The sequence below is a fragment of the Canis lupus genome, chromosome 9, assembly GCF_048164855.1.
Source record: "Canis lupus baileyi chromosome 9, mCanLup2.hap1, whole genome shotgun sequence".
Lineage (NCBI taxonomy): Eukaryota > Metazoa > Chordata > Mammalia > Carnivora > Canidae > Canis > Canis lupus.
In genome coordinates, this window is record NC_132846.1 from 35851028 (window position 1) to 35878289 (window position 27262).

Here is a 27262-nt window from a genome sequence, read left to right on the forward strand (position 1 = left end):
AGGATATCAACAAATGATGGAATTCATCCTAATGATTTCTAGGTTTTCTAATCTTCTTATTCTTTCTCAATTTTAGAGGAAGTCAGTAAACAATTTAATTGTAATGTCCTTCTTGAGACCAGTCTGTTGGGAATCATGGGAGTCACATGAAGAACATTAAAGAGGTGGGAGGGGAGGTCTTCTCCAAGAAGCTGACAAGTAGTTTATCTTCCTTGAAGCATGTTGAATTCTATAGCCAGGGCCATCACATACAGCCTGAAAGGTGTGCATGACCCAACTCCAAGGGCAGCATTTTCAGAGGCTAGCATAAATTGCAACCCTGAAGTTGTTCTGTGCCACATCTGCATCTATGTAGAGTCCCTTTCTGTAGCCATCTCTCAAATCCTGATAAGAGTTAAAGCTTGGGAAGGAGTGATTTCACCAGGAGCGTTGTTTTTTTGGTTTTGTTTAATCTTTGTTTTTTGTTTTGTTTTTTTTCAAAGCCAAGGACTTCTACTTTCCTTTTCTTTTCTTTCTTCTAAGTTTTTATTTGAATTCAAGTTAGTTAAAATATAGTGTAGTATTGGTTTCAAGTAGAATTTAGTGATTCATATTCACTTACATATAATACCCAGTGCTCATCCCAAGTGTGCTCCTTAATACCCATCATCCATTTAGCCCATCCCGCCTTCATTTCCCCTCCAGTAACCCTCAATTTGTTCTATATTTAAGAGCATCTTATGATTTGCCTCCCTCTCATTTTTATTTTATTTTTCCTTTCCTTCCCCTATGTTCACCTGTTTTGTTTCTTAAATTCCACGTATGAGTATAATCATGCTATTTGTCTTTCATTTCCTTATTGCACTTAGCATAATACACTCTAGTTCCATTCATGTTGTTGCAAATGGCAAGATGCCATTCTTTTTGATGGCTGAATAATATTCCCATATATTCCCATATCTTCTTTATCCATTCATGAGTTGATGGACACTTGGTTTCTTTCCATAGTTTGGCTATTGTTGATAATGCTGCTATAAACATGGGGATGCATGTACCTTTTGAGTCTGTACTTTTGTATCCTTTGGGTAAATACCTAGCAGTGAAATTGCTACATTGTAGGGTAGTTCTATTTTTAACTTTTTGAGGAGTACCCATATTATTTCCTAGAGTGACTGCATCAGTTTGCATTCTCACCAAAGTATAAGAGGTCTCCCCCTTTCTCCACATCCTCACCAACATCTGTCATTTCATGTGTTGTTAATTTTAGTAATTCTGATAGGGTTGAGATGGTACCTCATTCTGGTTTTGATTTGTATTTCTCTGAGGATGAGTGATGTTGAGCATCTTTTCATGTGTCTGTTGGTCATCTGGATGTCATCTTTGAAAGTGTCTATTCGTGTTTTCTGCCCATTTCTTAACTGGATTATTTGTTTTGGGGGTATTGAGTTTGATAAGTTCTTTACAGAGTTTGGATACTAACTTTATCAGATATGTCATTTGCAAATATCTTCCTCCATTCTGTAGGCTGCCTTGTAGTTTTGTTGATCATTTCGTCACTGTGCAGAAGCTTTTATCTTGAAGTTGTAATAGTTTATTTTTGCTTTTGTTACCCTTGCCGCCAGCAACAGGTCTAATAAGAAGTTGCTGAGACCAAGATAGAAGAGGTTACTGCCTATGTTCTTCAGGGTTTTGATGGATTCCTGTCTTACATGTAGGTCTTTTATCCATTTTTGAATTTATTTGTATATGGTGTTAGAAAATGGTCCAATTTAATTCTTCTGCATGTCACTGTCCAGTTTTCCCAGTACCATTAGTTGAAGAGACAGCCTTTTTTCTTTCTTTTTTTTTAAGATTTTATTTATTCATGAGAGACAGAGAGACAGAGATTGAGAGAGAGAGAGAGAGAGAGAGGCAAAGACATAGGCAGAGGGAGAAGCAGGCTCTCTGTAGGAGCCCAATGTGGGACTCGATCCCAGACCCTGAGACCAGGCCCTGAGTCAAAGGCAGACGCTCAACCACTGAGCCACCCAGGCGTCCCTAGACAGCCTTTTTTCAGGATATTCTTTCCTGCTTTGTTAAAGATTAGTTCCATAGAGTTGTAGGTCTATTTGTGGGTCTTCCATCCTGTTCCAGTGATTTATGAGTCTGTTTTTGTGCCAGTACCACCCTGTTTTTGATTATTACAGCTTTGTAATATAGCTTGAAGTCTGGAATTGTGACACTTCTGCTTTGCTTTTGTTTTTCGACATTCCTTTAGCCATTCAATGTCTTTTCTCATTCCATATAAATTTTAGAATTGTTTGTTCTAGCTCTATGAAAAATTCTGGTGTTATTTTAAAAGGGATTACATTGTTTGTGTAGATTGTTTGGGGTAGTATAGACTTTTTAACAATATTTGCTCTTCTAACCTATGAGCATGGAATGTTTTTCCATTTCTTTAAGTATTGTTCAATTTCCTTCATAAGTGTTCTAGTTTTCAGTATGCAGATCCTTTATCTTTTGGTTAGGTTTATTCCTAGGTATCTTATGGTTTTTGGTGCATTGCAGATGAGATTGATTCCTTAATTTCTGCTGCTTCATTATGTATATATAAATGCAACAGATGTCTGTATGTTGACTTTATATCCTGTGACTTTGCTGGATTCCCATATCAGTTGTAGCAATTTTTTGGTGAAGTCTATTGTTTTGATGTCATCTGCAATGAATGAAAGTTTGGCTTCTTCCTTGCTGATTTGGATGCCTTTTATTTCTTTTTGTTGGATTGCTAAGCCTAAGACTTTCAGTACTATGTTGAACAACAGTGGCAAGAGTAGGCATCCCTGTCATGTTCCTGACCTTTGGGGATAAGTTCTCAGTTTTTCCCCATTGAGATGATGTTAGTTGTGGGTCTTTTGTATATAGCCTTTATGATGTTAAAATATATTCCTTCTATCCCTACTTTCTTGAGGGTTTTTATCAAGAAAGGATGCTATGTGGGCACCTGGGTGGCTCAGTCAGTTAAGCATCTGCCTTTGGCTCAGGTCATGATCCCTGGGTCCTGGGATCAAGCCCCACATCAGGCTCCCTGTTGCCTGCTTCTCCCTCTCCCTCTGCCATTCCCCCTGCTTGTGCTCTCTCTGTCAAATAAATAAATAAAAGCTTTAAAAAAAAAAAAGAATGCTATATTTTGTCAAATGCTTTTTCTACATCTATTGAGAGGATCATCATATGGTTCTTATCCTTTATTTTATTAATGTGGTGTATCATGTTGATTGATTTATGAGTATTGAATGACCCCTGCAACCCAGGAATAAATCCCACTTGATCATTGTGAACAATTCTTTTAAAGTTCTATTGGAGGAGCACCTGTTTGGTTCAGTTGGTTAAGTGGATGACTTCTGCTTAGGTCATGATCTCAGGGTCCTGGGATCAAGCCTCACATCCAGCTCCCTGCTCAGCAGGGAACATGCTTCTCCCTTGCCCTTTGCCCCATCCTCCTGCTCATTATCTCTCTCTCTCTCTCTCTCTCAAATAAATAAAATCATAAAATAAAATCACAAAAAAACAAAGTACTGTGGGATTTTATTTGCTAGTATCTTGTTGAGAATATTTGCATCCATGTTCATAAGGGATATTGGCCTATAATTCTCCTTTTTAGTGGGGTCTTTGTCTGGTTTTGGAATAAAGGTAATGCTGACCCTAGAGAATGAGTTTGAAAGTCTTCCTTCCATTTCCATTATTTGGAACAGTTTCAGAAGAATAGATATTAACACTTCTTTAAATGTTTGATAGAATTCCCCTGGAAAGCCATCCAGCCCTGGACTGTTGTTTGTTGGGAGGTTTTTGATTACTGATTCAGTTTCTCTGTTGGTTACAAGTCTGTTCAAATTCTCTATTTCTTCTTGTTTCAGTTTTGGTAGTTTATGTTTCTAAGAATTTATCCATTTCTTTCAGATTGCCCAATTTGTTGGCATATAATTGCTCATAATATTGTCTTATAATTGTATTTCTTCAGTGCTGGTTGTGATCTCTCTTTCATTCGTGATTTTATTTATTTGGATTCTTTCTCTTTTCTTTTCAGTAAGTCTGGCTAGGGGTTTATCAATTTTGTTGATTCTTTCAAAGGAACAGCTCCTAGATTTGTTGATCTGTTCTACTGCATTTTTGAATTCTGTATCATTTATTTCTGCTCTAATCTTAAACAATAGGTTTCCCTTCTGCTGATTTGGGGCTTTATTTGATGTTCTTTTTCCAGCTTCACCAGTAGCATTATTCACTCAGTAATGATACTGAAAAATTGAAACAGCCTAATCAGTAAAGCATTGGTTAGTAAATAGAATCTTCAGCAGACTTTTAAAAATGTAGTCAATCTATATAAGACACAAGAAGTGTTGTAGATATGTAAAATAGAAGATGAATGGTAATAAAAGTTGTTCTGATTTTATATTTACTTTTGCATTTAAATGCATCAGTAAGCATGCTTGGGTGTTGACTCAAAGCCACTGTGTCTAACAAAATGACAGCAAGACAGAATTCTCATGGCTGCATCTCCTGATGCCAATCTTTAAAGTAAGAGTCCTTTAAACCCTCTAGTGTAAGCTTTCAGTAACAAGCTGTCTGTCATCTGTCTAACTCCAGTCCAGGATCATACGGCCCATGTTTATATAATCACTTCTGCTAGACACAGTCTTGGAAAAGATAAATATGATGGTTATGATGTAAATGCAAAATGTTGAGTGCCTCTTATCATGTGAAATGAGATAGAGCCAATTCTGCTGTGTGAAATAGGCTAGGAATTAGAATCACATTTGCACAATAACTAATGCAAGAATTTTTGAATTCTCCAAACCAGTGTACCTGTGTGCCAGCCCTGACTCACCTTCTCAAGTGGACCTAGTGACTAGAAATAGTCCCTGAGCGAGGGACTTTGTCTACACATCGCAGAATCCTTGACAGAAGTCTCATTTTGATCGTCTGCCGGGTTTGAATTGGTGACATACACACACCCCAGTTGCACCCTGCTCCTGGCCAAGAAAACCTCAAGTTTAGTTTAAATCATCTGTCTGACTGTGTTTTTCTATTCCCTTGTGATGAACAGGTGTCCATCCATACTTCAGCATATTTGTTGTATAGTAATGAATCCTCAAAAATAAAAATTGGTATGCAATGATAATTTTGATTGTTCATTTTTAGGGATTAACTGAGATTCAATGGAGCAAATTAATGGGAATTCAATGAATTTCTTATTTTTACTGTCTGAGAAAATAACAAAGCCCTTGGGAAAAAATCTTAGCTGAGAAGTTGTAGGGAATCTCAGCTGAATCTAAAGGATTGGCTAAAGTGCTTAGGCACAAAAATGTGAAGCTGGCCCAGTCTGATGTCAAACAGCTGCTTTAAAGGTACAGTTAGAAGAATTGTCAATTTGTGCAAAATATGACAGGAAAGGTAGATTTTTAAATTTTGAAATGAAGAGAAAAAAGTCCCGTGTTTACATTAGTTTTAATATGCTTTTTAATAATTTATATTTTCAAATATGCATGTTAATGTTTGTTTGCTTTTAAAAATAAGTTCTTGAGCTTTCTAAAAGAACTCTAAACTTAGAACACTGAATTTTCAGGTTTAATGTAAACCATTTGGGTTTTTAAATGTTCTTTGAAAGTCTCTATGCTTCAAAAATTTCTGTTTGGAAAAGATACCTTCTAAGCAACCAATTAAAATACTTGAAAATATAAAGCTTCCGTTTATAAAAGGATTAAAAACAATTTTTTCAAACAGATGTTTGAACTGTGTTTTCATGAAAAATGAAATGATATACTTAACATTTCTCAGTTTCAAGATAAATCCCCAGTCAGTTCATCTAAGCTGTTATTATAAATTAAACTGTGCTTTAACTTGTACCTTGGTTTCTCAAAAAAAATTTATGCAAAAAATTAATTCCTATGCATTTCAGAACCGTACCAGGAAAAATACACTAAGGTATAATTCTTACACACATAAATTGGAATATAGGTTCAGCTATATCTAACAGGGGTCCAAAGTAGTAAAATAAGTTAGTTAAAAGTTTATTTTTCTGTAGCTCACCATACTGGAAGCAAATGGTGCCATGCTGGTTCAAGGCATCTGCTCCTTGATGTTACTCAAGGACCAGACTCCTAGGTTGTTGCACCATCTCTAAGATCTTCCATTTATTCTCATGGCCCATGATGGTTCACTATCTCATCCACAGTTGAAGCAAGGTAGGAAAAAAAAAGAGTAGGACATACCTCCTCCACTTTAAAGGCACAATCCTGATTTGTACATAACACTACCATTTATATATCATTGACCAGAACTTAGTCTCATGGCCATATCTAGGTGCAAGGGAGGCAGAGATTTTGTGAAAATTCAAGATGTCTATTATAGAGGACTAAGAGAATAGGTATTGAGGACCGCTAATGAGCAGTTTCTCTCACAGACTGGCCCTTTTGCCACCCAAATATTAACTGACATAACTAATAAAAAAAAAAAAACTGACATGACTTACCTTGCCTTTTCCTGAAGGAGGAACTGCCAAAGTCCCATCCAGTTGTATTATCAAGTTCCAAGTCTAGGATCTGTTGGTGATGGGCACTTCTCTCCATTAGGGGACTCTTTTTGGTCTGATCAGCTACAGTATAAAAGAAAGCTCTTTTACCACCAACAGTGATAGATTTGGAACACAAAAGAGGAAATACACCACAGTCATTGTTTCCAGAGTAATAACCAAGTTCTTCCAGTCAGGGATAGTGAAGACCTCCTGTCCTGGTATTGAAGTGAGTCCCTAATTTAGTTCTAAGCAGCACTACGTACTGTCCATGACTCTTAGTGGTGGAAGGTAGTTCTTTGCCCTTTGGCTCTGTGGCCACATCCAAAGGCATTGAAGAGTAAATGTTTCTTGAGTGGTTTGTACAGTTGGCTAACTGTTGGAGCATGGTTACAAATCCAGAGGTTGCTTAGAGAGACTAATATATATGAAAATATGAAAGTATTTAATATTAATACTTCTAATTCCAATCATCTCTTCATCTTGTCCCATTTATTTTTGTACCACCTTTATCTCAGTAAGAGCCTATTTCTCCCACTTTCTGATTTGTCAATTACTTTTGACTTATAGAAATGCCAATAAAGGGATCCCTGGGTGGCGCAGCGGTTTGGCGCCTGCCTTTGGCCCAGGGCGCGATCCTGGAGACCCGGGATCGAATCCCACATCGGGCTCCCGGTGCATGGAGCCTGCTTCTCTCTCTGCCTGTGTCTCTGCCTCTCTCTCTCTCTGTCTGTGACTTAAATAAATAAATAATAAATAAAATATTAAAAAAAAAAAAAAAAAAAGAAATGCCAATAAAGACATAACCCCAAAAAAGGAGACTATAAGGAAAAGGTTGATTTCTTTAATGTTTAAAGTGTGCTTCTACACAGAGAAATCGCCAAAGGCTAGAACAGAAATTTACCCCCAAGAAAATAACAGGAAAAACCTGTTAGAGTAGGAAATGTTTTCAATAATAATAAGCAGAAATTTTAAGTTTAGCAAATTTCATTTGTTTTTGTTAGAGAATAATACTTATATTAAATATTTGACAATATAAAAAAAAGAAATTTGCCTCCAAAATTATGATGGCCAATGAATAGATGAACTAATCAAATCTATGTTATTGCACTATTCTGAGGAAAAAAAAAAAAAGATGTGTGATTACCATAGCAGTTGGCCACACAGTTAAGTCCTAAATAAATGCTATAATAATGATGATCATGATGATTATTCTGAAGAGTAATGTAAAAACAAAGCCATGATGTGCCATTTCTTACATTTTGAATTAGACAGTTTAAAAATATTATTTTTAATATAATGGCGACACATAATGTTGGTGACAGTATTAAGAAAGCAACTATTTTCATATACTTTCTGTGGAATATAAATTATTATTTTTTTGGAAAGCAACTTAAAAATATGGATCAAAAACTTTAAGGTTTTGCAAACTCTTACTTAGCAATTGCATTTTAAGGCAATTATCTTAAGTATAATCAAATAAATGTGACGGGATTTATGTACAAGAATCCTTACCAGTCAAGAAAGAGAAAAAAAGAAAGACCCAGAAATAAACTAAATATCTATCTATAAAGAATTACCTAAATGAATTATGATGCATCCAGCCTGTTTTAATTTTCTTCAGACCCCCTGAATAGTTCAACTATTTTAAGCTCTTTTTATCACCAGATATTTAAAAAGAAAAATAATTCTAATTATTGGATATAAGAGCAAAATGAGAGCTATAACGATTTTCCAGTGACATGTCCCATCCGACCCCCAAACCATCTCACCCTTGTCCTGGTAAGACTTTCACTGGTCCAGATGTATTTCCCTTCAGAATAGATGTGTTTTACTCCTCTTGGCTCATAGATCATCTACATAAGTAAACAAGATTTCCAACTTAGAATGATCTAGAAGGAAAAGGTTGGGCAGGATTTTATTCAGGCAAAATAGAGGTAATACTGACTGCAACAGCCTCAGTGTGTCCAGAGCTCAGAGTATTTATAGTGTCTCTCCAGATTTCTGTCCGCCACTTTTTTATCACTATTTTTTATCACTGTGTTTTGGGTTTTTTAAATCACTGTTCAAGGCTATTAATCAGAAGAGACAGAGGTAGCATCTCTTTTTGGTCTATATTTCACCTTAAGACTCAGAAAGAGAAGAGCAGGTCAAACTAACATTGGCTCAACTGTTTTATCTAACATAAGGAGACAAGTCTAATAAATTAGAATATTCTTCTGCCTGGGTCCTATTGACCTTCACAAAATTATCTTTTAATTCATGAGAATTCCTAGTCTCTTAGCTCTGAATATGAGTATGGTCCTGGTTGCTGTATTTTTACAAGAGGAAAACCATCTGTAGAAGGAAGTTCCCACTTGCAGACAGAATCCTGTTCACCATCATAACCCTAAACCTTAAGTTAGAACAACAGCACAATCAAAATATTAAAAATTATCACTATACCATAAAATGGAATCCTTCAAAGCATTGAAAGAAATGATGTAGATCTGTATTTGTTGATGTACAAATATATATCAGTTAAATGTTTAGGTTAAATTGCAAAAAACTATGTATGGTATTATACCATTTTTATGGAGAATTTCAAATGATATTTAAAAAAATATTAACAATATTTATCTAGAATATTCCTGAAGGTAATTATTTTTATTGTGATCCACATAGTCATAGTATTTTTAATCTGGTTGTTTTATTTTTATAATTGCTTATAATCTTAATCATTCTTGCCTTTTAATATACCATTTCATCTCATTTTATAGCACTTTATCTCAACATCTTGCCTGTATGTATTCTTAGCTAATTCTATTCCTTTATTTGGGGAAAAAAAAAGACAACTATTAGATCCCATTTTACCAACTTGGAGGTACAAAATAAGTCCATATCTCTTTTTAAAGTTTCAACTAAATGGTTCTACATCTTCCCAAAGAATTTCTTCCCAAATTCCCAAAGAATTTCTCCTCTTAGCAGAAAGACAGCTGTAGTGATAATACCATATGTCCCTGGAATGCTCTTTTTACTTTACAGCTAGAAGCCATCCTGTGGGTCAGGGCAAGTTCCCGTCTTCATCTTCTTCCTACCATATCCAACACATTATTCTTCTCTGACAACTACTTTGAGATCCTCTTTCTATTCTTGAGATGACTGTGTGTTAAGAGTTTTTTCCCCTCTTTTTTTTATTAGGTCATGATCAGAGCTATCCAGCCCACCCCAAAATTTCAATTACTTTGAATACCAGAAAGAAGGGAATGAGGTCTAGGTTTCCTCCTTCTACGAATGCTCTGGGAATTCTCAGGTAAATTACTTGTCCCCTTACTAGATACCTCAAGCTATTTGCCCATATATTTTCTTACAGAGAAAAGCATGTCAGCTTCTGCCTGGACAATGTCTTACTATATAATTAGGGTATTTTTATTCTAAAAATAATGTTTTCTCTTAATAAAGAATGTATGAAGTAAAGGAAGATCCAGAAAGAAAAAGTATTTATATTATTATTACTTCCAACACAGAAAGAAAATCATTATTAATATTTATATGAATTTCCTTCTTATCATTTTATGCTTATATCTAATACATTTTGAATAGAGATTAAATTCTATGTACACTGAACATTTGCACTAAATTAACTTTATAATAATTTTTAATATATACTCAACACATATCTGAATTTTCTAAAATTATTTGTCTTCAAAATTATAATTTTAAAGGGCTGCATAACATTCCAATATATGAATGTACCATAGTTTATTTAACTGAATTCCTTTTGCTGGATATTTAAGTCATTTTCTATTCTCCTTCATTAGAAATAAAGCTGTAACATTCTTGTACATACATCTTTTTTTCATCTCTAAATACATTTTAGGATGTATTCCTTTAAAGGGCTTTACTGGACAAGTCTATTTGTAGAACATATAACATTCTCCTTTACAGAAACAGATCAAAGAAGCATGTTCCTTCTTATCACCCAAGAAACAAAGATGCTGCTTTAGCTTTGTGTTTTGTTTTGTGTTTTGTTTTGTTTTTAATTTGTGGTCTAGAAGTTTGCCCTGAAATAATCCATGAGAACAGAAAAAAAAAAAAGAGAGAGAGAGAAACCCATTTTTAAAGTATCCTTTTCAACTCCAAGCTTACTCTTTTCAAATCTGAGAACAAAGCACATAAAGGTTTAAGGTTGGATATTTTCTATTTTATTATTTTAAACTTTATTTGAGTATAGTTGACACACAATGTTCATTAATTTCAAGTGTACAGCATAGTGATTCTACAACTTTATATATTATGCTATGCTCACCACAAGTGAGGCTACCATCTGTCACCATATGGTCTTATAATATCATTGACTATATTCCTTATGGTGAGCCTTTTATTCCCATGATTTATTCATTCCATAACTGGAAACCTGTATCTTTTACTCCCCTTCACTCATTTTGCCCCCTTCCACCTCTCTCCCCTATGACAACCATCCATTTGTTCTCTGTGTTTATAGGTCTGATTCTGCTTTTTCTTTGTTTACTCATTTGTGTGTTTTTAGATTCCACGTATGAATAAATTGTATGGTATTTGTCTTTCTCAATCTAATTTATTGTCTTTCTCAATCTAATTTATTTCACTTAGCATAATACCCTCTAGATATATCCATGTTTTTGGAAATGGCATGATCTCATCTTTTTTTGGCTGGACACTTAAGTTGCTTCCATATCTTGGCTATTATAAATAATACTACAATAAACGTAAGGGTATATATGTCTTTTCAAATTAACTTTTTTGTTTTCTTTGGGTAAATGTCCAGTAATGAATTTTTTTAAAAAATTTTTGAGGAACCTCTATACTGTTTTTCACAGTGACTACACCAGTTTACATTCCCACCAATAGTGTGTGAGAGTTCTTATTCCCCACCTCCTTGTTGACACTTGTTATTTGTCTTTTCAATTTTAACTATTCTGACAGATGTCAGGTGACATCTCATTGTGGTTTGATTTGCATTTTCCTAATGATTACTGATTTTGAGCATCTTTTCATGTATCTGTTAGCCATCTGTATGTCTTCTTTAGAAAATGTCTATTCAAGTCCTCTGCCCATATTTAATTGGATTGTTTTTTAGTGTTGAGTTATAGAAGTCCTTTATTTTGGATATTAACTCCTTATTGGATATATCATTTGCAAATATCTTTTCCCTTTAGTAGGTTGCCTTTTTGTTTTTTTTTTTTTTTGATGGTTTCCTTCACTGTACAAAAATCTTTTTATTTTGATGTAGCCCCAAGAGTTTAATTTTACTTTTGTTTCCCTTGCCTTAAGAGACCTCTAGAAAAATGTTGCTATAGCCAACATTAGAGAAATTACTGCCTGTGTTCTCTTCTAGGATTTTTATGGTTTCAGGTCTCACATTTAGATCTTTAATCCATTTTGAGTTTATTTTTGTGTATGGCTTAAGAAAGTGGTCCAGTTTCATTTTTTTAATGTTGCTATCCAATTTTCCCAGTACCATTGAAGAGATTATCTTTTCCCCATTGTATATTCTTGTCTCCTTTGTTGTAGATTAATTGACCATATTAGCATGGGTTCATTTCTGAGTTTTCTATTCTGTTCCATTGATCTATGTGTCTCTTTTTGTGCTCATATCATACTGTTTTGATTATAACAGCTTTATAGTATATCTTGAAATCTGGAATTGTGGTGCCTCCACAATTTTTTGTTTTTGTTTATCAAGATTGCTTTGTCTATTTGTGGTCTTCTGTGGTTCCATGCACATTCTAGTATGATTTCTTCTAGTTTTGTGAAAAAAAATGCCGTTGGTATTTTGATAGGGATTGCATTATATCTATACATTGTTTTGGGTAGTATGGACATTTTAACAATATTTGTTCTTCCAATCTACAAGCATGGAATATCTTTCCATTTCTTTGTGCTGTTTCTTTCACCAATGTTTCATAGTTTTCACAGTCCAAATCTTTCATTTCTTTGGCTATGTTTATTCCTAGGTATTTCATTCCTTTTGGTACAATTGTGAATGGAGCTCTTGTGTTAATTTCTCTTTCTGCTACTTTGTTATTAGTATATAAAAATGCTACCAATTTCTGAATATTAATTTTGTATCCTACAACTTTACCAAGATCATTTATTCTAGTAGTTTTTTGGTGGAGTCTTTAAGATTTTCTATATATAATATCATTTCATCTGCAAATAACAATACTTTCTTTCACTAAGATAAAACCCTTTTAAAGAGCAGTAATTCAGGATGCCTGGGTGGCTCAGTGGTTGAGGGGCTGCCTTCGGCTCAGGTCGTGATCCCAGGATTCAGGATCGAGTCCTGCATCAGGCTCCTTGCATGGAGCCTGCTTCTCCCTCTGCCTGTGTCTCTGCCTCTCTCTCTGTGTCTTTCATGAATAAATAAATAAATCTTTAAAGAGAGAGAGAGAGAACAGTAATTCATGGAATTGTAATCTATAGGTCAAATAAATTGGGATTCTAGCATAAATCTAATAGTAGACTTAACCATAGAGAGTTCTTCAGGTTTTATATCACATATTAGCTGATTTCAAATGAAACACTGCAGTAACCTTAGAAATGACTTTCAAGCATGACCATTGCCAACGTACAGTTTAGATGTAATCTGGGAGTTAAATAAAGACTTCCATGTTGATTTCCAATGCATAACAGGGGAAGATTTCTCCACCTAGGGACTGCTTTCCCAACCATCGCTGCTGTCATTCAGCTTGTACTCCTTGGTTATACACATTGCTAACTTTGGTTCATCTCAAAGTGCCTTAAGAAGTACTGACTCCCTCTTCAAGAATACATTTCATAATGCTTTAACTACATAGGTTTTTTAGCACAGTGCTCTCTATAAACGGTTTTCAGTACTGAAAATTCCCCACCCCCCAGAAAACTTTGCATGGAACTCCAGTACATGAGAAAAACCAAAGCTGTTCTGATTGAAACCAGGCAGGTTTTCTTCCCTAAAACTTTACTCATCCCTACTCCCAAGCCAAGTGGCCCCCAATTTCAGAAAATCTGTAAGATTAAAAACCAGAGGCCAAAAACCAACCAACCAACCAACCACAGGCTTGTACCAAACACAAATTTGGTTCACTGAAAAAGGAAGTCATAGTAATCATCAAGTTAGCCAAATGCATATCTGAAGCACTCCCAAGCAATTTAACTTTTTTTAAAAAAGATCCTAAAACTTCGATTGTTCTATTCATGTAACTGAACCTAATAAGGAAGCCTATTAGCATATTTGCTTTGCAGATACTTGCTCCATGTCACCACAGACTTCATTTTACTGCGCAATTCTAAGGGCTAATTAACAAATCTTACATGTTCTAAGTGCTAGATAATAGTTGGATTCCATTGGCACAAGAGGTCAGACTATAGTAGCTTTATTTGGAGCATAAAGGAATACTAAAATAAACATATTCATTCTATACTTGTAGTAGACTAGAATTTAGACAGTGGTAAGTTCTGAAAGTCAACACAATGTTTACCCAGTTTCCAGTAACTTATGGGGTCACCTTACTTCTCCCATACTTCTGGAAAGAAATGACAATGTAACAAGGTCTTCTAGGCCTAGAATTGTTTGTTCCAATTCAACAATATTATCCTAATCATGCAGAGACTTTTAGGTATCATATTATGGTACATTATGGTCTTGTTTTTATTGACATTTATTAACAAAGTATATTGCCTCTAATTATCAATATGGCATATACAAGTATAAGTCAACTCAATTATACTTTAGAACTGAGAGCCAAACCACAAGATATAGAAGCACAGCCTAATATACAACTAAATAGATTATCTCATACAATCTCAAATGCTCTGGGATTTTCCCTGGGTACTAGGATAGAAAGTTACTCTTTAGTTTGCATGTTCTTTTTATTATGTCAGAGGATTTTGAAATCATCATCTCCTAATTCTTAGAAATCCTTAATATTTACATAAGAATTGAAGAACATAGAAACCCTGGATTCCCTGCAATTCAAACCCATGAGCTCTTCAGACATGTAGTTGTCACAAATGGATGAAGGATGGATTAACAGGAAAATTCCAACAGACCCAATTAAAACATGCAAAGTGTTTTTAATGCCAATGTTTACAAAACTGTGTGGAGATGGTTACACATAGCAGGAGACAATGCAGCATGCTCTCAAAGGTACAGCTTCCCAGATTCCCACAGGGCCTGTCACCAGCATTGGTTGAAGATTCTATTAGACATGAGAAGTTGTCTTTGTATTTCTCCTAGATGACTTTGAACCTTTCTGCTTGCCCCAGCTTCCATCATACTTTCCTACCTGTTGCCAACTGCCCTGAACACTACTTGCTCACCAGGTGTGAGTAACATACAAATAACCCCATGCTCAAGGTTCTAGCCCACTGGCAGTATAAGTCCTACAGCGTAATCATGGAAACAGAATAAAATGGCTTCTAAGATAAAAGCTAAAAAATGGTAACCAAGGAGTGAAGAAGGAGACAAGTGACCTCATTCTGATCTATTTTGAAAATACTGACTTGTTTTGAAGATACTCACTGGATATGTTCCTTAAGTTAATCCTTGGCCAACTCGTTGGAGTGATCATCATTTTATTTAATTTTAGCACGTCCACACTACGAAATGAGCAATACAACCAGGTTCACATAGTCTACTCTGTGCTTGTTTTGGAACTTGTCCATAAAAGCAAACTTCATCAAAAGAGGCTGCATATAATTGGTAGAAGGCAGAAGAAGAATTTGATGGTTTATACATGACTGATGGTTGACCAGCCACTGAGAGACACTATTTGAAATAAGAAAAAAAAATTACACATTTTCTCTAACTGGTCACAAATACTAATTTGAAGGACAGATTAAAAATGAAATATAATTTCTTAATTTACAGACTATGGTAAAACTCAGCATTAATAACCAGGTAAGAATCCAAATTGCTACACAAACATACAGTAGGAGATTGGAAGAGTTTAGTTAGAAAGTGGTACCAGGTAGAGATAAATCTCAAATGATGAAACAGGTTTACAGAACACTATGTAACGTATAAGTATTTGATTATTTACCCAGTTGGTTATTTTATTAGCTAAGTCCTTTGCTGCTGTGAATATGCATTGGGGTGGCATATAGAAATAAATAGTGTATAGTGTGTTTCAGAGACAGAAAGGTGTGCCCCTAACCAGACTTTCTGGAATTCACCTTATTTGTGGGATGTTAGTAATCTCATCATGGTTGAAATTTGTTTCATAAGTAGTAGATAATTATAGTGAGGCAAAAATTTCCCTCTTGACTCCTTTTTTTTCCCTAAGCAACTGAAGTCTGTTTTGTATTTTAGGTCTCCAAATACTACTCACAAAACTGGATTTATTCCTGTGACTCATTTTGTTTTTAATTAGTATCATCTGTTCTTGTTCTAATTTTTGTTTATGTCTAGTTCAATTTTTAGAAATTAGTTTTCAATCACTAACATAGTAAACTTAAAATGGCTTTTGGCTGAAACAGGAGCAGCATCTGTAGGCAATCTACAAAGATTATGAAATCATCTGCTGCCCAGCAGGTAGAGTGACAAGATCTCCTAGGAAAACCCAGCATTATTATGCCAGGACAGGAATGGCACATTCCAGAATAGCTAGCATTTGCTGAGCTCTGCTGTATCTACTGTCCACCCTGTCATTCATACTACTTAAAGGGCAACCTGAAACACCTTCCCTTCATTTTTGTCCCTTAATCTACATGTAGCCAAAGGAAGCTCAAGGACCCCAAAATGTGGCCATAAAACATCTTGTATTAAATAAAATTGAAGTGGAAATGATATAAGACGGTCATCCTTGTCATTCTTCTAGGCCCATTTATCTGGTGTGTAACTGTACTGAAGGACACAGTTTGTCTTGGATCAGCTTTCCAAGAGATGATAAAATCTCATTTTTTGACACATATCCTCAAACAATTGACTTTTTTAAAAATGGGAAGTCAATCCTAGCTTAATTTTCTGAGTAGGAAACTTCCTATAATATAAAATGCAGGCACAAAGGAAAAAAGAGTCTCTTTATACATTATTTCCCTTTCTCTTTTTTTAAAACAAAATACTACATGCCAACTCGCAAGCGAAGCTTTGAAAGCTCTAATTTTCCTCTTTGAAGCCTCAAAGGGTGGCATTGGCAAGGATAGATCCTGTTTCACATATCTAGCCCCCAGGTTTCCTCTCAATTGCTAGTAACATCTGGTATTCCTCTAGGGTCTGTTTGAGATCCATAATTATTTCTTTACCATGTTAATGATTACAAATATCTCTTTCCCACTACCCTGCTTCTTCCAGACTTTTCTTTCTTTTCTGTTGACACACCATTATAAGAAAAATAAATAAGACAATTCCTAATTCCATGGTTGAGATCTCTGCCTCACAAAATGATAATCATCAACAGGAAGAATGGTTCATAAGTAGTGGTCTGAACCAAGTGATTCTAATACCAAATGTAAGATAATTGCTTTTCTTAGAAACCATCAATCTATTGTTCTATCTTTACTACTCCCTGTGGATCCAAAATCCCTCTCTCTAGGGACATATTTGGCCTCCAGTATTATGGGGAAAATTTTTTTTGACAATGCCAGTAATTTGGAAAAAGACCACCCAATTATGATTTGCCTTACTTCCATGTTTTATCTTTCTGTTGGCAGGAAAACCAGATTTTCAAACCAATGCTTCACTTAGGCCTGGGAAGATATTTAGCCATAATGGATCTGCCAACTCCTGACTCCTGTATAAAAAGTTCCTTTAACCAAGGACATATTCAAGCTGAAGCAGGAAAGATATTTCTTGTACATGAAGAAGGGTCATCTACCCTATAAGCACCTCAGAAACCAATGGCCTTCTTACTCACCACTAGGAGGATTGTACAACTCTAGGATTCTTCAGCTCTATGGTCAAAGGAAATACACCAAACTCAATATTTACATTCTATGTATTTAGCAATAATAATGATAAAATACAAATTGTAGGATGGAAAAAATCTGAGATCTCACTGTGCTTGAGATTGGAGATTTATAGAATCCTGCCTGACATATATGGACCATCTTTCCTTAATTGCCTAGGAGGCCTAGATATTCCAGTGTATTCTGAGGAGTTTGCAATACACCATTTCTCCTCAAAAGAGTAGTCCAAGAGCTATCCCTACCTAAGTGTTGTATGACATTTCCCTTCTCATAACATATAATTAGATTCAGTCAAGAGCCTGGCACACACTAAAGAGCAGGAGCTATCGTTTTGTCTCTTCCCACCTAGAATGTGAGTGTCATGAGGGCAAGATTATTTTCCCTGTGTCCATGATAGCCTCCCCAGTGCCTAGAACAATAAATATCTTTTCAATGAATGAATGAGAGAAAACTTTAGGACAATAAGTCATCAAATGTCTGTAAGTAAGGAAGAGTTCTGAGGATGAGCAGAACAAGTGAACCAGAGCTGATGGAACAAATTTACCAAAGAAGAGAGGATTTGGTAATCCCTTCAGATTTTCAAACCAGAGCAAGATTTGAAGGCAGAGCAAGATTCCAGTAAGTAGGAAGGCTCTCCATAGAATGGGAGTGGGGTGGGGAGTAAGAGCCAGGGGTAGGAGTAAAAGGGGACTTGCAGGGAGATCCCTCTCTCTTTACCATCTCCAAAGCCTGTCGTGACAGTGGAGGGTGTTTTGGTCCACAATCTGGGGTCTGCTTCCCTCAGTGTCCCATGCAGCCACCCTCATTTGTGGCCACTTTCCTGTACCACTTCTTGGAAGTCAGTTACCAGTCCCCTTGCAAATCCATCTCATAGGCAAGCAGAGGGAAATGTGCCAGACCCCTAGCCCTTCATCTCTTTCCAATACCCAGTTCTCTCTTGTATATCTTTCCCTTGCTCTCAACAGAACCTTCTCTCTTTCCCCTCTTTCTTTGGATACCCTGCATTATCCTATCAATGGGTTTTGAGCTTTTGTGAAAGCCAAAAGCTTCTAGTGCATGTGCTTTCCCTATTACAAAAATTCCTGAGGTGGACTTCCAGTATGTTCAGGTAATCTTAGCAAATTGAGAGGGAGGGAAAATTCAGGGAGAAAAAAACATGTAAATATTTTAGTAAATTATGCTTCCACAATTTCTGCCAGTGGCTAGAGACCTCCTTCTGGTTTCCTAAAACACTTTAGATATAACTAAATAAATGTAAAACTTGTCAAAAAGAGTTGGAATGCAACCCAAAATGCTGAGTTCAAACCTGATCTGTGTTGTTTGGGGAACTTAGAACCTAACAGAAAATGATACAGCACAATAAGGACCTTTCTTGTCTGTGACCTCATTAATTAAAAACTACAGCAGGAGCTGGTCTGCAAGTAGGACTGCATGTGACTAAGATAATTAAATTGAGGAAAATACAAACTGAGCTAAAGCAAAGAGATTTGATTTCCTGCATAAATCATCCAAAGAGAGTGATATTTTAAAATTTACAAATTTTTAAGTTTTTAAAAAAAATTCATGAAATGAAACAAAAACCAAAATAGGTGAGCTAATTTAGACTGAGAAAAAAAAAAGTCAGCTCTTCTTTAGGAAAGGAATCTCTGAGGGTGTGCTGGAAAGGCAGCTTACCTTCTCAAACCTCTTGCCCCTCCTTCAACTGTGGGCCTCCTGGAAGGCACATAACAGCATCATGTGTAGTTACATTAAATTTGAGGACCCTCAGAGGTGGTATTAATAGCCTGTCTTCATATTTTTTTCATGGCTTAAGGAGCAATAACTGATTAACTACTGTAGGCTAGAACTGCTTTGTGGTAGAGATACTGAGAGTGGTCAATAAAATCTTTCTATCCATCTATTAACCAATCATTTGATTTATCAACCATTAACTGATCTATGGATCCTCCTTCCTTCCTTCATCCCTTCATCCCTTCCTTCATCCCTACCTTCCTTCTCCTCATCCTCCCACCCTCCCTTCTTTTCTTCTCTCCTTCCAAACTAGAATCTAAACTAAACCTAGAGTCAGGTACCTGCCCGGAAGTTGAGCTCTGAATTTTAATCTCATATTGGGTCCTCGTTAATAAGATATCACCTATATGTGTGACCTGTAACTTACAGACCTAGTGAATGAAGGGTTTAGATCAGCTCCTTACAGTGCAGCCATCTAGCCTCTGGCTCCGAGTGCCTCCATATAGATCCCTGACTTACCACTTCCTGTTTGTGTGATTTTGTACAACTTATTTAATCTCACTGTGCCTCAATTTCCTTATCTGTGAAATTAGGATCATAATTGTACCTATTGACTACTTAGAATATGAAATGAGATAATGTATAAAAAAACTTAGAGCATGGATTTATTAAATAAACATTAAGATTATTACATTTTTCAAACAGAGAAAGACAATTATATGATCTCACTCATATGTGGAATTTAAGAAACAAAACAGAGAATCATAGGGAAGAGAGGAAAAAATAAGATGAAATCAGAGAGGGAGACAAACAACAAGAGACTCTTAACCATAGGAAACAAACTGAGGGTTGCTGGAAGGGAGGGGTGAGGGGATGAGGTAACTGGGTGATGAACATTAAGGAGGGCACATGATGTAATGAACACTGGGTGTTATATAAGACTGATGAATCACTGAGCTCTACCTCTGAAACCAATAATACATTATATGTTAATTAATTGAATTTTAATTTTTGAAAAGATTATTAAATTTTTATTTTATTTTAAAATGTTTTTACTATTTCATTTTTATTTTATTTTTTATTTTAATTCCAGTATAGTTAATATATAGTGTTATATGAGTTTCAGGTGTACAATACAGTAATTCTATAATACTCTAATGCAATTCTATACATTACTCAGGGCTCATTATGATAAGTGTACTCTTAATCCTTTTTGTGTTCACTCATCCCCGCAAATCCTCCTCCCCTCTGATAACCATCAGTTTATATATACATATATATATATACACACATACCACAGATATATATATACACACACACATATACATGCCACATCTTCTTTATCTACCCATTAGCCAATGGACACTTGAGCTGTTTCCATAGTTTGGCTATTGTGGACATTGTTGCTATAAACATTGGAGTGCAGGTGCCCCTTCAGATCACTACATTTGTGTCTTTGGTTTAAATCCCTAGTAGTGTAATTGCTGGGTTGTAGGGTAGCTCTATTTTCGACTTTCTGAGGAACCTCCATGCCGTTTTCCAGAGTGGCTGCACCAGCTTGCATTCCCACCAACAGCGTCAGAGTTTCCCTTTCTCTGCATCCTCATCAACATCTGTCATTTCCTGACTTGTCAATTTTAGCCATTCTGACTGGTATGAAGTTAGGTTTATGTTTCTAAGAATTTATCCATTTCTTCTAGGTTGTCCATTTGTTGTCAAATATTTTTTCATAATGTTCTCTTATAATCCTTTGTATTTCTGTGATGTTGGTTGTTATTTCTCCTTTCATATATGATTTTGACTTTTTGCGTCTTCTCTACTTTTTATTATGATGATGAGACTGGCTAAAGTATTATCAATTTCATGGATCTTTTCAAAGAGCAGTTTCTGGTTTCAATGATCTGTTCTATTGGGTTTTTTCGTTCCTATACTGTTTATTTCTGCTCTAATCTTTATTATTTCCTTTCTTCTACCAGTTGTGGATTTTGTTGTTTTTTTCTAGCTTCTTTAGGTTTAAAGTTAAGTTGTTTGAAATTTTTCTTGTTTCTTGATATAGACCTGTATTGCTATATACTTTCCTCTTGGGACAGCTTTTCCTGCACCCCAAAGATTTTTGGACCATTGTGTTTTCATTTTAATTTTTATCCATGTATTTTTTTATTTCCTTTTTTATTTCATAGTTGACCCATTTGTTGTTTAGTAGCATGTTATTTAACCTCCATGTATTTGTGTGCTTTCCAGATTTTTTCTTGTGATTAATTTTCAGTTTCATAGTGTTGTGGTCAGAAAAGATGCATAGTACTTCAGTCCTTTTGAATTTGCTGAAACTTGTTTTGTGGCCTAATATGTGATCTATTCTGGAGAATGTCCAATATACTCTTGAAAAGATTATGTGTTCAGCTGTTTTAGGATGGAATATTCTTAATATTTTTGTTTGGTCCAGCCAGTCCAGTGTGTCGTTCAAAACCACTATTTTGGATGATCTGTTGATATTATTTGGATGGTTGGTTGATGTAAAGAGGGTGTTAAAACCCCGTACTATTCTTGTCTTACTATCAACTACTTCCTTTGTGTTTGTTATTCGCTGGTTTAGGTATTTAGGTGCTCCCATCTTGAGTGCATAAATATTTACAATGTTTTATCTTCTTGTCAGATTGTTCCTCTTATGATTTTATAGTATCCTTCTTTGTCTCGTGTTACAGTGTTTTAAAGTCTATTTTGTCTGAGATAAGTATCATTACTCCAGCTTTCTTTTCACTTCCATTTGAATGATAATTGCCTTTCCATCCCAGGGCACCTCCGTGGCTCATTGGTTGAGCATCTGCCTTTGGCTCAGGTCATAATCTGAGTCTCAAGATCGAGTTCTGCATCAGACTCCCCTTCAGGAACCTACTTCTCCCTCTGCCTATGTCTCTGCCTCTGTGTGTGTGTGTGTGTGTCTCTCATGAATAAATAAATAAAATCTTTTTAAAAATCGCTTTTCTGGGCAGCCTGGGTGGCTCAGCAGTTTAGTGCCTGCCTTCAGCCCAGGGCGTGATCCTAGAGACCCGGGATTGAGTCCCACATCGGGCTCCCTGCATGAAGCCTGCTTCTCCCTCTGCCTGTGTCTCTGCCTCTTTCTCTCTCTGTGTGTGTCTCTCATGAATAAATAAATAAAATCTTTAAAAAAAATGATTTTCCATTCCTTCTCTTTCAATCTGTATGTGTCTTTAGGTCTGAAATGAGTCTCTTGTAGGTAGCATATAGATGGGTCTTTCTTTTTTATCCATTCTGTCACCCTATGTATTTTGATTGGAGCATTTTTTTTTAAGATTTTTTTTTTAATTTTTATTTATTTATGATAGTCACAGAGAGAGAGAGAGGCAGAGACATAGGCAGAGGGAGAAGCAGGCTCCATGCACCGGGAGCCTGATGTGGGATTTGATCCGGGGTCTCCAGGATCGTGCCCTGGGCCAAAGGCGGGCGCCAAACCGCTGCGCCACCCAGGGATCCCGATTGGAGCATTTAGTCCATTTATATTCAAAGTAATTATTGATAGGTATATACTTACTGGCATTTTGTTACTTGTTTTATGGTTGTTTTTGTAGTTCTTCTCTGTTCCTTTTTACTCTTGCTCTATTCTCTCATGGTTTGCTGGCTTTCTTTAGTAATACACTTGGATTCCTTTCTATTTAGTTTTGCATATTTTTAAAAAAGATTTTATTTATTTGAGAGAGAGCATGATCAGGGTAAGGGCCTGAAGAAGAAGCAGGTTCCCTGTTGAGCAGGGAGCCTGATGCAGGGCTCAATCCTGGGACTCCCGGATCATGATCTGAACCAAAGGCAGATTCTTAACTGACTGAGTCACCCAGGCACCCCTAGCTTTGCATATTTGTTACCAGTTTTTGATTTGCAGTTACCAGTAGGTTTGTATCACCTGCATATAGCCATCTATATTAAGTTGATAGTGTTGTGCCCAAGATTAGGTATTTGAGAAACCACCAAGGAGCCGACACCGATGCAAACGCACGAGGGTTTATTTACAAGCTCGAACTTGGGTCCAAATGTACCCGACACAGCAGAGCAGGGACTTGGACCCTGAGGTTAAGAGGCGTAGCAGTTTTTTAGGGGCCAATAGCCAATGAGATTGTAATACACACAGAAAGTTGCACAGTCATGTCCCTCGGCACACAGGTGGCCAATGGAATTACAATTTACCCTATAGTGACCGTTTGAACTAGCCTATCACTCTGGTCTGAATTGGCGTACAGGTTTGGCAGGCAAAAGGCAGGTTTTACATTTTTGGGGGTTAGAGGTTCCACATTCCTATATGAGCCGGTTTCCAGTAAGGGTGTGCTCAGCAGCTTGACTAGGGTGGGGGAGTGCCTTAAGGAGTAAGCAGGTCATGTGGGGGTTATACATGAGATGGCGAGTGTAGCACAAAATGGAGTTAGTCCTGCTCTGCTCGTCCAGGGGTAGGGAATTTTTGTTAAATTCCTTAGGTCCCACATAGTCACTTAAGTTTGAACATATTTTTTACTCATCTTCCCTCTACAGTTTAGTTATATGGTGTTATATTTTACACCCTTTTTAAAAAGTTTTTTAAAGATGTTTGTTTGTTTGTTTGTTTGTTTGAAGGGGGGGCAAAGAGAGAGGGACATGCAGATTCCATGGGCAGTATGGAGCCTGATGAGGGGCTTGATCCCACAACCCTGAGATCATGACCTGAGCTGAAACCAAGAGTTGGACACTCAACCAACTAAGCCACCCAGACACCCCTTTACATCCTTTTTATTTTATTAATCCTTTGACAGATTTTTATAGCTATACTTAATTTTACTAATCCTATTTGTCTTACTCCTACTTATGGTCTTCCCTTTCCACTCAAAGAGAACCATTTAACAATTCTTGTAGGGCTGATTTAATGGCCATAAATTCCTTTAATTTTTGTCTTATAAACTCTTCATCTCTCCTTCTGTTCTGAGTTATAGTCTTGCTAAAGAGAGTATTCTGACTTCAGGTTTTCTTTTTTTTTCTTTTAGCACTTGGAGTGCATCATGCCACTTTTGTTCTGGCCTACAAAGTTTCTGCTGAAAAATCAGCTGATAGCCTTATGGGCTTTCCCTTGTATATTACTATTTTCTTTTGCTGCTTTAAAAATTCTCTCTTTACCACTATCTTTTGCCATTTTAATTATGATGTGTCTTGATGTAGACTCCTTGGGTTGATTTTGTTGGGGGCTCTCTGTGCCTCCTGGATCTGGACTTCTGTTTCCTTCCCCAGATTCAGGAAGTTTTCAGCTCTGTCCCCTTTTATCTCTTATGATTCTCGGATTCCTGTAATGCAAATGTAATTACACTTGATGGTGTCACTGAGTTCTCTAAGTCTATTTTCATTTATTATTATTTTTTCTCTCTCCTGTTCAGCTCAGTTGCTTCCCATTCCTCTGTCCTTCAGGTCACTGATCCATTCTTCTATGGATCTTTCTACTATGTATTCCACCTAGTGTATTTTTAATTGGAGTTATTGAGCCCTTCATCTCTGACTGGTTCTTTTTTATGTTTTTTTGTCTCTTTGTTAAAGGTTCTCCACTCTTCTCCAGTCTAATGAGTATCTGTATGACAATTACTTTAAATTCTTCATCTGCCATGTTATTCATATCCACTTCATTTAGGTCTCTTGCTGTGATATTGTTCTGTTCTTTCATTTAGGACATATTCCTCTCTCCCACTGCTGGGGCTGCAGTTGGACTGGAACATGTAGTTATCTTTTCCTCTCCCCAGAGCAGGAGTCAGTTTGGAGTGGTGTTGCCTGCACACCACCACAGTTTTAGCATGATTTTGGGTGGGCTATGGCCAATACATTGAAGAGGTCAGGACTGCAAGAGAACAAGGTGGTGGATATGTGGTGTTAGCAAGATTTGCAGGGTCTGATCTAGAACCAAAACCTGCCTGGGAGGGGTGTGTCCACAGGAGAATGAGAGATTGGGTATGCTGTTAGCAAGCTTGGTGGAGAGTTTTGGTGCTAGACTAGTTCCCACAGGTGTCGACATCTAGGCTGGAGGGCAGAAGGGACATGCACTAGCCAGCTCCTCTGTTCCCAGAGAAGTCTCCCAATGATCCCTGCCCCTCTAGTACATTCTCTAAGATTAGTAAGCAAATCTCTCTCCCATAAATCCCAGGTGTTTTTCAAACTGCTGCTTCTCTACTGTATCTCTGCAGAGCTGTTTTTTGTGCTGTCTTTTTAGGGGGGGAGATTCAATTCCCCCTCACCCTCCCACCTCTCACAGAACCAAGCCCACTGATTTTATAAGTTTCAGGTATTAAGCTTTGCTAATTGTAAGAACTTGCAAAATTCAGCCCCTCTGGTTTTCAAAGCCAAGTGTTATGGGGATTTGTCTTCCTCATGTGCATTCTCCATGTGGGTTCCCTGATGTGACAATCTGTTTCTCTCCACTTTCTGTACCAACAGTGTCCCTCTCTCCCTCAGTATAGTCCCTCAGGTCTATTTAGCTTTGATGTGGCCTCTTCTCTACATTTACCTGTGGAGTCTGTTCTGTCAGTCTTCAGGTCATTTTTTGGGTTATTTACACTTATGTATGTATTATCAAACTGTATCTGTGGGACAAGATGAGCTCTGGTCCTCCTAATCCATCATCTTCCCCAGAAGTCAAGATTATTAAGTTTTTCTCAGTAAAAACAAAGATATTTGCCTATTTGAGAAATGAGATTAAATAACTTAGAAGGTTAAGTGACATGTGGAAGCTCAACACCACTGGTTTTCTCTCTGCAGCCTACAGATGAATAAATCCAGCATAAGCTGCCACAGTGATAAGCTGATTAAAAGAAATATGTTCAAATTGTACAATAAAATGATAATTAGCTGAAGTGCTTGAAGAATAGAATATTGCAGATACCTCAGTGTTAGCTAGAGAAAGGCAGATATATATGTATATATATTCATATATATAAAATCGCTTTCCATAAAAAGCTAGAAAATGCTTTATAAAATCATTAGACTCAATGAGTCCACTTTCCTGCCTCAGTAAGCAGAACATAGTAAATATAATTAATATAATTAAACTCTTTTGTAATTATATATAAGGAACTTTCTATAGAAATACATAAATTAGGGATCCCTGGGTGGCGCAGCGGTTTGGCGCCTGCCTTTGGCTCAGGGCGCGATCCTGGAGACCCGGGATCGAATCCCACGTCGGGCTCCCGGTGCATGGAGCCTGCTTCTCTCTCTGCCTGTGTCTCTGCCTCTCTCTCTCTCTCTCTGTGACTATCGTAAATAAATAAATAAAATTAAAAAAAAAAGAAATACATAAATTATACATATAACATATAATTATGTTAAATTCCTTTGAAATAACATTAACTCTAAAACTTACACTGCCTCCAGGTCATGGTTAAATGCACTAAAGGATCTAGTTTGGCCCCTCCACTGTATCCCAGCAGAGCCCAGAATGTTCTCTGAAGATGAGTGTTAATGAAGAAGGGGATTCATGTCTCCAATTCCAGCACACAGAAAATATGTTGCACAGCCATCTACTAACGTGCATCGAGCAGTTTTTCACTCACCCTGAAAATACTTTTTTAATGCTCCAATCCATGTATCCATGGTTCTTTTCCAATGTTTTGAAAACTGCAGATAAATTATCCATTTAAGTGAGAGTTCTAATCACTTGAGCTTATTTACTGGGGTTTTCCAGGTTTCCAGGCCTCTGTTCTCTCCATATGTTACTGGTCAATCTATCCCAACTGCTAACTCAGGAAGTGAAGGGATGTGCCCTGGCACTGCTATGGCCAACTGCTATATCCTGGGAAATCCCAAGGGAGCTGGACAAATTGGGAGCACAACTCCTAGCTGGGTTGGCCAACATTGTTGCCCAAAACTCAGATAAATTTGTTGTAAGACAGGCCAATGAGTCAAGAGACAAAGGTTTGAAAAAGAGAAAAGGAGAGATTTATTCTGTATGCTATTCTGTATAAATGGAGGTGGTAGGCTCAAGCTTTAACATGTGAACTCTCCACCAGCAAGATGGATACATAGAGATTTATAGGGAGAGAGAGGTTTTGGGGTATGTGTTGGAAAGGTGGCAGAGGGTGCATGATCATAGGT

General features: G+C 36.6%; 2 long non-coding RNA genes across 17 annotated transcripts in view; one reads left to right on the top strand and one right to left on the bottom strand.

Annotated features, from left to right (window-relative positions):
* The window catches only part of LOC140640033 (uncharacterized), a 170006-nt gene extending 152550 nt beyond the window's left edge, over positions 1–17456 (top strand). For 11 of the 16 annotated variants that reach the window (XR_012036689.1, XR_012036690.1, XR_012036695.1 and 8 more), the window contains one exon: positions 4811–5131. This is a non-coding gene — a long non-coding RNA (uncharacterized lncRNA). Of the gene's footprint in view, positions 1–1601; positions 1691–4810; positions 5132–9700; positions 9813–17173 lie in introns of those variants that run through there. The other 5 variants (XR_012036691.1, XR_012036696.1, XR_012036701.1 and 2 more) reach the window with 4 other exon arrangements.
* The window catches only part of LOC140640032 (uncharacterized), a 51872-nt gene extending 26065 nt beyond the window's left edge, over positions 1–25807 (bottom strand). Inside the window, exons 1-3 of the long non-coding RNA XR_012036685.1 lie at positions 25680–25807; positions 8293–8376; positions 6482–6604 (exon numbers count right to left, since the gene is read on the bottom strand). This is a non-coding gene — a long non-coding RNA (uncharacterized lncRNA). The remainder of the gene's footprint in view (positions 1–6481; positions 6605–8292; positions 8377–25679) is intronic.
* Positions 25808–27262: the final 1455 nt, after the last annotated feature.